The following is a 12,535-nucleotide window of genomic DNA, read 5'->3' on the forward strand; positions in this document are numbered from 1 at the left end:
CTCATAGATAAATTTAAAATGAATGATGCTCATCATGTTTCAATTCCTATTGAATTAGGCACTAAGTTAATGCTTGATATGCAAACTCCTCTTGTTGATCCTACCTTGTATAGACAATTAGTTGGAAGTTTGAACTATTTAACTCATACTAGGCCAGATATTGCTTATAGTGTTGGTTTGGTTTCTAGATTCATGTCTAAACCTCAACAAACACACTTTAAAGTTGCTAAAAGAATTTTAAGATATATTAAAGGAACTATTAATGTAGGTTTGTTTTATGATGCAAATTCTGACTTTACTTTAAAAGGTTTTACTGATTCCGATCTAGGTGGAGATCCCAATGATGGGAAATCTACTTGTGGTTATTGTTTTCTTGTTGGTTCAGGAGCAATTTCTTGGAATAGTAAAAAGCAACAATCTACCTCTCTTGGATCCACTGAAGCTGAGTACAAAGGATGCACTAATGCTTCCAAAGAAGTCTTGTGGCTTAGAAGACTACTTGAAGATTTGGGTCTACCTCAACATGAACCAACTCCATTGTATTGTGACAACCAAAGTGCCATTGCCTTGGCTAAAAATCCAGTTTTCCATGCAAGGACAAAACACATTGCTCTCCAACACCACTTTATTAGAGAACAAATTGAAGACAAGCAAGTTTCACTCCTCTATTGCAAGGGGGAAGACCAAGTTGCAGATATTTTGACCAAGCCACTTTGTAAAGAAAAATTCCAATTTCATTGTAAAAATCTTGGATTACAACCCATTGAAGGGTTTGATGTAAGCTCCCCAAGTAAAGCTTAAGGGGGGGTGTTAGAATATTTAATCTTTACTTAGCTTAGGTTTATTTTTATTTAGTTTAGGATATTCCTTTGGAATTCCTACATGTAATTTGTCCTCTAGTACATGTGTGAGGACAAGTCATTTCTTTTATTTTCCTTTATTAAGGAATATTAGATTTCCTCCATAAGAGGATGTGGACACATGGCACACACATTTTATGAATGGTGGCATTCATAGATTTGGGAGTTACTTTGTAACTCCTCTCCTCATCTCTATTTAAGAGATGTCTCCTCTCTCATTTCTTCTTAATGACAATATTGTAAAGAGCTTCTTGCTCTCTCTCTCTCTCTCATTTTTAGGCATTGCCTCATTCATAATATCACAAGGGGTTTTTCTTTGCTTTTCCCCTTTCAAAAGTTCTTGTGCCTCCTTCTTCACATTTGGGTGATGCTCCAAGGTTTTTGCTTTTCTCTTGGTAACAATTACTTCATCATAAACTTTCTTGGATTAATTTTCCTTTCCTTGCTCTTTTATTTTCCTTTCAATATTGCCTATTTCTATTGGAACACTCTTCTCCCTTATAATATGAGGTCATTTAGTCCATTATGGACATTCCTTTTATAAATTTTGTATTCACTCGTGATACAAACCTACCTTTGAAGAACTTTCTTCTTCATTCTCCTTGTGAGGTGCACTTGGTTGACTCGTTAAATAGTTTCACCTCTATCATTGGTTGATTTCATTCCCTCATTTGTATAAGTACATATCATACAACACACAGATTTCTTTCTTTCTTTCTTTCCATTTTATGCCAACACAATTCAAGTGCACTTATCTTCCCTCATTTTTTGTAACAAAACCATCTTCCTTTGTAATGACACAACCCTTTTTCTTTCTAATGCCCCCATCCATACTCTATGAGGAAATAATTGCATGATTTCTTATTCCTATTCTAAGAGAAAAGACAACTTTGTATTTCCTAGTTTTTCAAGGGGCAAATGTACTTTTTAAGTGATCTTTCGTCTTATACCATACAAACACATATTCATTCCTATATAATCTCCTTATAATGATTGCATCCTCTCTTATACAATGATTTTAAGGGGGGTGAATATATGCACTCATACATGCAAACCAACACACACAAATTTGACCTATGCTCTAATAGTGTCAATAGCTTGTGGTCCCAAGTATAAAAAATGCTTGGAAATGACCACTATTATCAAGATTGTCTAGCAATAGATTATACTAGCACATGCAACCATTTGTATTATATTTATGCATGAATCACCTAGTAACAAAGCATGTTGGTCCAAGTGATTGTAAAATTCCACCCATTTATCCAAATCACCTGCCAATAGAGCATCTGAGTACAAGTGATTTGTGTTACTAATTATTCTCATGCTTCCTAATAACAAAGCAAGCTAGAACTTGAATGATGAATTTTCTTTTTATTGACAATATTTATTTCTCTCTATGAATATTAGTTTATTGTTTTTAATATATTATACTCATTACATTACTCTCACCATATAAAATTTCATCTCTAGTAGTTTTGTTATGTGTGTTGCTTGTATATTCCAAATATAGGTTTGTGATGTTCTAACACGATTGTTTTGAAGGTTTTATGTTTTTTTGTCACTCATGTATTGCGGGTTTCATTTTCCAAACATATTTTGTAGTCTTAGCAAGAGTTTTTTAATTTTATAACATGTTTTGTAGATCTTAGCTTGCATGGGTTCCCTATTTTGATTGTGTATCTTTTTTATTTATCCTTATAATAATTATGATTTATATTCTTACTTTATATAGCTTTGTCAATTAGTTTTACAAGCTGATTAAATTTGGGGCAAAATGTAAGAGAAAAAAGTGCATACCTCTACAATTTTAACATCACAAATTAACATCAATTTAGCATCCATTTCTTGTAGCATGTTTTTAGAATTCATTTAGCATAGCCTTGGCCTTTTCTCCTAGTGCCAACTTTGTTTTGTGTTCGTGTGTCAAAATCTTTTTAATGTGTTTGTGTATATCCCTTATGTCCTTGTGATGCTATGTTCCCATTTTGTGAAGTTTCTAGACATGTTGTACTTTAAAGTTAGGGCTAACGCTCTATCATCCTACAAGAATACAATTCCATCACATTCATTTCTTGTGAAGCTAGTGACCATTCAACTTCAAAACCTCTATTGTACCCACTTCATGACCCATTGGTAGGAAACAATCACCTAAGTCTTTTATTGACTCTTGAGCTTCCCTCCTATTCATCTCTATCATTCTATCATTCAAAATTTGAATTCTCGTAGCAACATCCTCCATGGCTTCTTGAGCAAAATTCTATGAACAACATGCTTGGGAGATTGATAGCATCTTTTGACAACACTCTGGCCATCTTGCAATTACAAATATGTATTAGCAAGATATTCATTTTCACAACCTTCTTGGTTGAGGTATCACTTACATTTTTTGTTTCCTTTAAAACCTTCACTTGTATTTGAATCTCTCAACATTATTCTTCTTGCTTTTGACAACATTGTCACTCTCTCCCTCTTCTTGAGAGAGACTTGCCCCTAGTTGTTAATTCAGTAGTGTGTTCCTTGGTATTTTGGGATTCCATCTCTTATATTTTCTTTCATACACATCAGGATATTGCTCTGTAGATATAAATAGTCTAGGATCATATGGATGTTTTTATATTCTAGATGCACATAGGATTCAGAGCACACACCAAATCTTCCTGGTATCATTCGATTGCCCATGTAGGTCAAAAAATCAAAATAGGAGCCTGACCACTTTGGCAAGCTCCCAAGTAGTCACTCACCTTTTCTCTATCCTAGCTTACACGTATTGTTAGAGGCTCACTCATTTAGAGCTTTCGCATCCTTCATCTCAGGCGATATCTCTTCTATTTACAGTACTTTACTATTTTGATTTACGATTTCCTTACTTTTATAGATTCGGATAATACTTTGTTGTTTTCTCTTGTTTCTATAACCTTTTCAGATTCTCTTTTATGTACATTGGGATCCTGTGTGCAAGAATTTCTTAAGTTTATAAAAACAGTTCAATTTTCTGATGATCTTGGATATGAGACAATAGAATGAGCATGCTGGCGTCCGAGCTAAACTTCTCCCAGAGTCATCTTGCAAACTGTCTGCACTAGGTTTTATTTCTGTAGTTAATTTATGTATTTTATCTCTCTGTTTCTAGCTTTCCATTATTTCGTATTTCCTTTTCTCACAAGCAAAGGCAATTTTAATTCTAAATGTTCTAATTAGACTAGATTGTTTTTTTTTTTTTTAATAAAAGTGGATTATTCCACTAAACTTTTTTATTAATATTTTTTATTTTTTACACAGGATTCAAAGAGCATACCGAAGCAAAGAACCTTGGGAAGAAAACCTCTAGTCACAACTCATAAAATAAACCTATAGTATCTGACAGATCAGTTTATGCACCCCGCCCAAAACCACATACAAAATGCGGTCACAACACATATAATATCAGTTTTGCATAAAGCCCATATGACAATTTGCCAAAAAAAACCATCGGATAATTTTCAAATGTAGACTCCACAGCTGCTACCAATGGAAGAAGACAAAAATTTCCAAAGCCCTATGCCAAATCCCATGAGCCAAAAACCTTCCTGCCAAAAAAGAAAGTATCAAAAAATCTTTGGAAAAACACTATTGTATCAAATACCATGAGCTTGAACTCTCCTCTAGACAACGAACATGAATACTTGAAATGAAAGGGGAAAGCGGGAATAATTATCATCATAAAATTTTACATCAATGTTACTCAAGAAAATCATATAACTATTGCTGCAAACCTTCCCATACCCTAGAAGGAATTTCCTCAAAACCCACCTCTCACTGATTAGCATTGCTATCAATGGCTAAATATGCCAAATAATCCGCAATATTATTAACTTCTCTGTAACAATGGGATACCAAGAAAGATTCAAACAATTCTAATTTTTGTAAAATGGGATCAAGTATATACTGCAAATTCCAACAATTCAATTTGTTTTTCATAACACATTGAATAATCACCATAGAATCTCCTTCAATTATTAAGTCCTTAATTCCCAAAGAGATTGCCATATCCAATCCAAAAGACAAAGCATGAAATTCTGCATAATTGTTAGTTTTAAAACCAATAGCATGACACTTAGCTCGAGTAAAATTTGCATTGTGATCATAAATTACCATGCCTACCCCAGCCGGCCCAGGGTTACCACGAGAGGCCCCATCAAAATTCAGTTTAAAGTGCCCCTGCGGAGGAAGTTTCCATCTAGCAAAGCATCTCTTACCTATTGCATCATTCTTTTTTAAAATTGAACCATGAAAGGGTAAAACTGACAGCAGCTTCCAAACTCTAGTAACTCTACTATCCCAGTGCGAAAAAAAAAAGTTAAGATTTTCCAAATTCTTATAAATAAATGACAAAGCAACCTCAGAGATTGAAGACTCAATTTTTAATAGAACCTCAGACATAGGAGACCTTGTTTTTTTAAATATCCCGTTGTTTCTCTCTAGCCAAACATTCCAAATCACAATAGATGGAGATATGATCCGAAGGCATGCATAAAAAGATGAGGCAAACATAAAGGGCCAAGATCTGAAATGGGAAATGAGATCCTTACCAATAACAAAGGATATATTTAACTTCTCAAACAACCACTGCCAACATTCATAAGCATAACCACAATGTAGGAACAGGTGTGAAGAAGATTCTAAATTTTTGTTACAAAGGACACAAGGGAAAACAGCAGTAATACCAAGCCTGTCTAGTCTCGTACCTGTAAGGACTCTGTCCTGAACTGCCAACCAAGCAAAGGCTCTAGCTTTAGGAAGACAAGCCGAATGCCAAAACAACTTATAAGGCCAAGATGATAAATCTTTAGCAACCATAAAAGAGTTGTAACCATCTTTAACAGTGTACTTACCAGAAATATTCTTTGTCCAAATAAGTTCATCCTCAGAATCAGAAAGAAATACAATTCTATCCCCCAAAATCTTTTCAAAATCTAATTTCATGCTTTGATCAACATCTAAGAAATCAATCGACTTCCATCTAGCTAGCTTAAGGGGTCCACTAGTCACAATTTCAAAATAATCTGCTACAAAAACACCCCAAAGGGAGGAAAGAATAGTGATCAGAGGAGACCAATCCTTAATATTCACCAAAGGTGTGTGTCCATTCCATACTTCATCCCAGAATCTGACCTTTCTATCATTATGAACAATCCATGAGAGATGAGGCAAAATAACTGATCTACATTTACAAAGGAAATTCCAAATAGCAGAACCCGAAGGCAAATTTGAGACTTTAAAAATGTACTCTCTCGGTCCATTATTTAAATATTTGGCAAACATAATCTATGCCCATAAGGAGCTAGGCTTGTCATATAATTTCCAAACCAACTTAGCACCTAAGGCTAAATTTTGATTTTCCAAACTCCGAATTCTTGTTCCCCCAAGTTCCTTAGGCAAACATACCTTATCCCATGCAACTAAAGGGAGTTTCTTCATGCCATCTTTATTATTGTTCCAAAGAAAATCTCTAAGAGTATCCTGTAAACTAACAATAGCTGCTTTTGGAGACTTCACAACAGACATGAGATATATGGGAACAACATTCAAAACAGACTTGATGAGAACAATTTTACCCGCCAAAGTTAACCATCTATGATTCCATGAGAGAATTCTTTTAGAAATGACCGAAATAATCTTATCCCCAAAACCAATCTTATCCTGTTTAACAAAGAAAGGAATCCCAAGGTAAGTACATGGAAGATTTCCAGTCTCAAATCCCCAAAATGATTGCAACCTATGTTGAACCAGTTGTGATGTATTAAGGAAAAAAATCTTTGATTTATCACCATTCACTTTCTGACCAGAAAACGATGCATAATTTTGTATTATTCCTTTAATCACTTTTGCCTCTACTAACGAAGCATGTCCAAACAACAGAGTATCATCTGCAAAGAGACAATGAGAAATACTTTGGGGAATATTCTGAATCCTTATAACTTTCCAAAGCCCCCCCACTTTAGCAGCCCTAATAGCCCAACTAAAGGTTTCCGCTAGGAGAATAAACAAAAAGGGAGAAAGGGGATCTCCCTGTCTCAAACCCCTAGAGGAAGTGAAAAAACCACAAGGACAACCATTAATTAAAACTGAGAATCTTGCAGAAGAAATACATGCACGAATCCATTTGACCCAGGCCTTGGAAAAACCTAACTTCTCAAGAACAACACATAAAGCCCCCCACTCTACTCTATCATAAGCCTTCATCATGTCTAGTTTAAGTATCATGGCCAGGGTTCTTTGGGTGGAAATAGAATGCAGCACCTCATGTGCTACAATTGCACCCTCTGTCGTCTCCCTTCCGAGAAAAAAACCACCTTGCTCCAATGAAATGATCCTAGGTAGAATTTTTGCCAACCTAAGGGAAATTGCCTTCGTAAATATCTTATACAAAGTGTTACATAAAGCAATGGGGCGGAAGTCAACAAATGTCTTAGTATCCTCTTTTTTAGGAATAATTGCAATCATTGTAGTATTAAGTTCTTTTAAAATAGACCTATTTCTCCTAGCTTCCTCGAGAGCCAATAAAACATCATTTCCCACAAAATCCCAACATTTCTGAAAAAATAAAGGAGTAAAACCATTTGGTCCCGAAGCTTTATCCGGATTCATGGCAAAGACAACACTCTTAACTTCTTCTAAGGAAAAGGGAGACATCAACATCTTATTGTCTTCCAAAGATACTAAAGGAGGAATATTAGATATAATATCATTGCTGAGATTTCCATTTTCCGAAGATAATAATGACTTAAAAAACCTAACTGCCTCTGAAGCAATGTCCTCTGGCTCTGTCAATAAATTATCATTTTGACACTGAATACAAGATATTCTATTCTTACATCTTTTAATCTTAGTTGAAGAATGAAAAAAATTTGTGTTCCTGTCACCATCTGAAAGCCATAACTCTCTAGATTTCTGTCTCCAATAGATTTCCTCTCTAGCTAACACCTCCTCAAGCTGTAATTTTAGTGACTTCAATTCAACAAAAACTTGTGGCACCATACCATGTTGAAGCACATGAGTATTAAGACACTCAATCATATCTTGAATCCTTTGTTTCTCCTGAAAAATGTTCTTAAAATGCGAGATATTCCATTCCCTAATATTCAATTTCAAATAACTTAACTTCTTAGCAATCTGAAACATACGTGACCCAGAACAAAAAGGAGCAGAATTCCACCATTTCATAAGCATAGGCAAAAAGGAAGCATCCCTAAACCACATGGGCTCAAATTTAAATGGAGACTTACAAGAAGTCTTATCCTCAATAACTGAAAGGGAAATTGGAAAATGATCAGAACCCAAGATCGGTAGAATAGAGGAAAAGAATTCAAAATCTGAATCAATCCAATTTTTAGATAACAAAAACCGATCTAATCTCTCAGCAATCTGAGAAAAATCCGTTCTCATGTTTGTCCATGTGAAAACTTCATTCTGAGACTTACAATAAAAAAGGCTCATATCAGAAATGAAATCCCCAAAGTCATCCATAATCCTTTTTTTAGGGAAAACACCTCCTCTTTTCTCATCTAAATCAGTGATAGCATTAAAATCGTCCCTGAAGATAATAAAGGAACCATGTTTTAAGGGAGAAGAAATCCTCTTTAATTCACCCCATAACTTACTCTTCCCTTGAATACTTGACGGAGCATAAATGTTAAAAAGCCAGAATTTAACCTTCGAAATCTTGCTTATAACTAAAACCAACATCCAATTTGTAGCAGATGCCACTAACTGTACCTCAATATTATAATTATTCCAAAGCAGTGCCAAACCTCCTGAAGCACCACAAGCTGGAGAAGAAAGAAAATTCCACCTTCTCCAAGATGAAAAAACCAAATCAGCAGACTCCTTTGACAACTTTGTTTCTTGCAACATAAAAATATCACACTTAATTAAGTCCATTTGGGACTTAATTAAGCGTCTCTTGTTAGGGGCATTTAAGCCCCTAACATTCCAAGAAATAATTCTCATTGTCCTCAAGGGGAGGTCGAAGCTCCCCTCTTCCCATTAATTGGAGAATTTTTGCTTTCCCCAAAGCAACCTTGCAAATTACGTTTCACAGCCCCTGATCTTGTCACAGGAGGACTAGTCACAAATCTTTTACTCCTCTTTCTTTTTACACTTATTGGAGTTAGGCATGTTTTCTTAGGCCTACCAAGAGAGACCGAATGCCTCCCTTGCCCACCAGTAGGAGAAAGGGACAAAGTCTTTGAATTCTAGCATCAATTTCCATTTGAGTCTTAAGATTATTTGGAGGCCTACCTCTCCTACGAGAAACCACCGATGGTAAAAAAACCAGAGTTGTTTGGACAATTGGTAAACTCTTGCATGACTTTGGAGAAGCCAGGACAAATGGATTATCTTCAAAACCCAACTCTGTTGTAGCCAAAACCGCAAAAGGATTAGCAGATGCAAAAATTGGAAGGGTCGAGTTTATACCCCCCAAATCATTCTCAATCGAACAAACAACTCTATCAGTAATACCCTCATCCATTTGATGTGCATGATTGTTAAAAATATCATTTACTTGCTGAACCAGATTCTCATCTGGCATAATAACAGGGACAACCTCTGATGAATTACTATTCCCTAAGGAAGATTCATTAGCCATATTAATTTCAACATTCAGAGGGGAATTATTAGACACCAAATTCTTAATTTCCTAAACTAAAAAAGCATCATTAGGAAAACCTATGGCAGGTACCTGTTTAATAGTTTCCATATCAACCACTGCATTTTTATCTAAATTCACATTCTTTGAAGAATTGAAAACCTCCTTTTGAGTGCATGAAGACAAATTGTCGCCCTTACCCTTTGTGTGATTATTTGGCATCTTAGGGCAATCTATCATCAATGAATGATCTACTCCATTCATCGAGGGATTACCATCCACTATACCCCCGTTATTAGAAAATGTCTTCAGTAAAGATGAAAGTGAGACCGAACCCGAAGTGTGAACATTGGGTTTCCCAGAACTACGACACAATAAATTATTTTCAAGATTAATGTGACCTGTTTCTACCAATTTATGTGAAGAGACATTTCCACATCCTTCAACCGAAGGTCCCGCCGACAAACTATCTTTATTAAGGGATTTAGGGACAGAGCCAACAACCTGCTAGTTTTTCTTAAAATCCATAAGTAACAGAACATCCAAAAGTAAAGGAGACTTAAGAAGCTCCATATCTAATTTCTCAATTGACTGGTGCCAAATACCATCATGAGACTTGATATTACAAGTACGGGGGCAAACATTATTAGGGTTAATAAGAACACAAATTTTTACCAGAACCTCCCCATCCACAAAGTCCATTTTAGATGTTAAAAAAGTTCCAATAGTATTTCCAATTTTCTCAAGAACATCTGGATCCATAAATTCAAAAGGAATTTTAGGTAAACCAAACCAGAAAGGAATAAGTTTCGAACTAGACCAAGAAGGAACAAAAAAAGGTTTCCAAGCCGCAATTGAAATTAAATGTTTTCCAAACCAATGATGCGAAGTTCTTAATACCTCATCTCTGAAAGAAGGAGAACCAAAGACAATAATAGAAGCATTCGCAGACAATAATTGAAAATAATGCATATCCCCCCATCTTTTTTACAATTTATGATAAAGCTTTAACAAACTAATTTGATCACCCCAAATTTCCCCAGAAATAGCATTCATATGCAAACAATTCGCTTTCTTATCGACATAGGAACCCAAAAGATCAATACAAGGGATAGGAGCCCAAACTTGTGATGAAGAAACCCCCGGCAGAATAGGATCAGAAGGTATCTTACTTACCTTTTCCAGACTAGCTTCCTTGAGGTTCACATTTACCTTATTTCCCACCTGCTGTGAAGAAACAGAAACCCTAGCCACAGTCTCTTTATTTGCCAAGCCAACAACCCTAGCAAAAGTTTGCTAATTGCCTAGATCCAAAGACCATTTCCTTGAAAAGCCTTTGAATTGCTTCTCAGAATTCCCTTGATTCGCACCATTATTAAAATGCTCTTGAGTGAATCTCCTTCCATTGTTATTCTGCCTCCATGCCACACTTCGTCTATTCCCAAAGAAGCCTTGAAAGTATTTTGAAGCTGGCTGAAAAACCTTGTTATTTTGGCTCCGGTTTACCTGTATTGCCATGTCCTTCCATATGTCGTTCGTGTAGACCCACTGCGGAACATGAGGCGGGTCTTCCCAGCCCACATCCGCCCATGAACCCAAATGTCCTCTATCAGTCATATCCGATCACTGTATTAACAACAATAAACTCTTGATCTTATAGACTGCAACCTCTATTTTCAATGACTGAAACTGTGGTCTTCAAACCCTCTGGACTGCTATGAACAAATAGTGAACTACGATCCTCCTGATGCCATTAAACATAATCTGTACCCTCAATACTTTGCTTCCATATTGCAGATCTTCAGGTGGTGTTGACTACCTCCAGGTTGGGGCGGGTTCCAGGTGTCTAGATTCGGATCTACACTCAGAATAAGATTGCAACTCAAATCTGCAATGGATGGAGTATTTGTTGTCCTAATCTGTTACTTCACAGTGTCAAGATGACTGTATCTCCTAAAGATGGTGCTAGACTATTGGGATCTACTGACTCAGCTAGATTCACAGAAGTATTGTAATCGATCTGAATGCCAAGGTTGCCCTTCCGATTCCCACACTCTGTTTATGCGAAAAATTAACTCAGATCTAAGATCTGTAGTCGAGAAATAAATTGAACGATGTTGCAGAGGGCAAAGGAAGGCAGCATCGGGCAGAAGTAGGTGCAAATTGTCCCCTCTCAGCCTGTTGTTCCTTGAATGATGATGGAAAGTGGCTTCAATCTATTGCAATTCGTTCTTTAATGCTAGGACAAAATCTCCTTAAATGCCTGCTACAACTCACTCTAGGTCTGATAGTAAGGTTGCTTCAATGTCTGCTACAATTCGCACCAAGGCCGCTGATAATTTCGCCCACAATCTACTTCAAAACCTGGTTAAAATGTCTTCCAAGTTCGCTCAAATCAGGCCTCCCAAGTTGGCTTCAATGAGTTGATCAGAAATTCGCTCCGGAATCGAGAAAAACGGAAGCAGAGTGCCTAGTTTCAGCAGAGGAGTTCCCGTCCAAGGCTGCAATCACCGCTTGCGCTATGCTTGCGATCTCCCCCATTTTTAAGTATAGTTTTCAATATAGAATAAAATATAGCATATTATGTAAATTAAGCTGCTTTAGCATTCAAGTAGTTTGATTTACCAATATATATCAGCCATAATACCTCCCCATCAACTATAAGGTTTTAAGCATGCGCATATCATTATTAGTCCTTTAAGAACAAGAATCTCCTCATAAGCAATTCCCATACAAGCCCTCCCTTGCTTCATTCAATAGGCTGAGTCGCCTTATTTTATTCTCATGCACACACCCATAAAAGTTCGCAATTTCAATTTTTTTCTGACAACCCAACTTGACTTATAGTTTCTTTTATCGCATTAGTTGCAACCTGAACACGTTACAATAAATTTCACCATCTTGTAGAACTTTATGGGAGTAAGTGTATCCTCGAACTTAAGATATGTCTTTAAGTATCTTGAAGAGGCAATATACAAGAAAAACTATTCTATAACCAGCAATTTCTATTCTATTCAGTTGCTCAACACATTAAGATTTTTTAACT

The sequence above is a fragment of the Cryptomeria japonica genome, chromosome 10 (genome assembly GCF_030272615.1).
Source record: "Cryptomeria japonica chromosome 10, Sugi_1.0, whole genome shotgun sequence".
Taxonomy (NCBI): Eukaryota; Viridiplantae; Streptophyta; class Pinopsida; order Cupressales; family Cupressaceae; genus Cryptomeria; species Cryptomeria japonica.